Genomic DNA, 957 nt, shown 5'->3' with positions numbered 1-957 from the left:
TTATTGGGGACCCCCATAAAACCCACTCCAGGACCCCTGTTTGGCCCTGAACCCCAGTTTGAAAAGCACTGGCTTGTAACACACTGTTGTGTGGTTGTAGGCAGATATAAGAATATTTGTTTTTATTAATTCACTATAACTCCTCCCAGGAAGCGTTCATGCTAGTGTGTTAATGAATGTTTGATTACACAATAAAACATAACACACCGTTACCAACCAGTGTTTAAATACTTCATTTGTAATTCATAAAAATTTTAAACAAACAACAATTTTTAATTTCACTTAATGTATAACACACATTTATTTTGATATCAATAAATATTAACCCCTAATAACACATATGAATGAAGCATTGTGGACACAAACACAGACCTGACTTTAGTGAAAAGTATATTTATCATTGAACAGTGGTGCCTGACTTCATCAAACATTGTTAGAGAGCAAAGAGAGAGAGTTTTACTGTTGTCTTTTTTTTCTCTTCTTGGACCATTAAAAGATCTTTAAAGTTTGTGCCAGTTTTATTCATGTGAGTAACAACTTTGAATGCTAAGCTATCACAATAAGGGATCGTATGTGACAGCTGATGAAAGACTTTCAGATATTTTATTATTTGACGTTTTTTTACTACCTAAATTATACACACTTATGTAACTCTGTAAAAAAAAAAAAAAAGCCACTGGGGAAAGGCAAGCTGAAGAACCACTTCATCAGCGCCACCAGTCATGCTCCCAATGTGTTCATTTGCACTGATATTTGTTAATCAACACTATGTATTCTATTAAAGTGGATGCTGTTACAATATTTTCTATTAGTAGGTTTGACCAAGTATGCCTGCTGGATTTATCCATTACTTTTTAGCACTCTCAAACTTTCAAGCACAACATGTGGTGTTAAAGCTGCAGTGGGTAACTTTTATGAAAATAACCTTTTGTCAAATTTGCTGAAACTTTCACTATA

The sequence above is a fragment of the Morone saxatilis genome, unplaced genomic scaffold (genome assembly GCF_004916995.1).
Source record: "Morone saxatilis isolate NCDOM2014 unplaced genomic scaffold, NCSU_SB_2.0 Contig8, whole genome shotgun sequence".
NCBI lineage: Eukaryota > Metazoa > Chordata > Actinopteri > Moronidae > Morone > Morone saxatilis.
Note: the sequence above shows the minus strand (reverse complement) of the source record.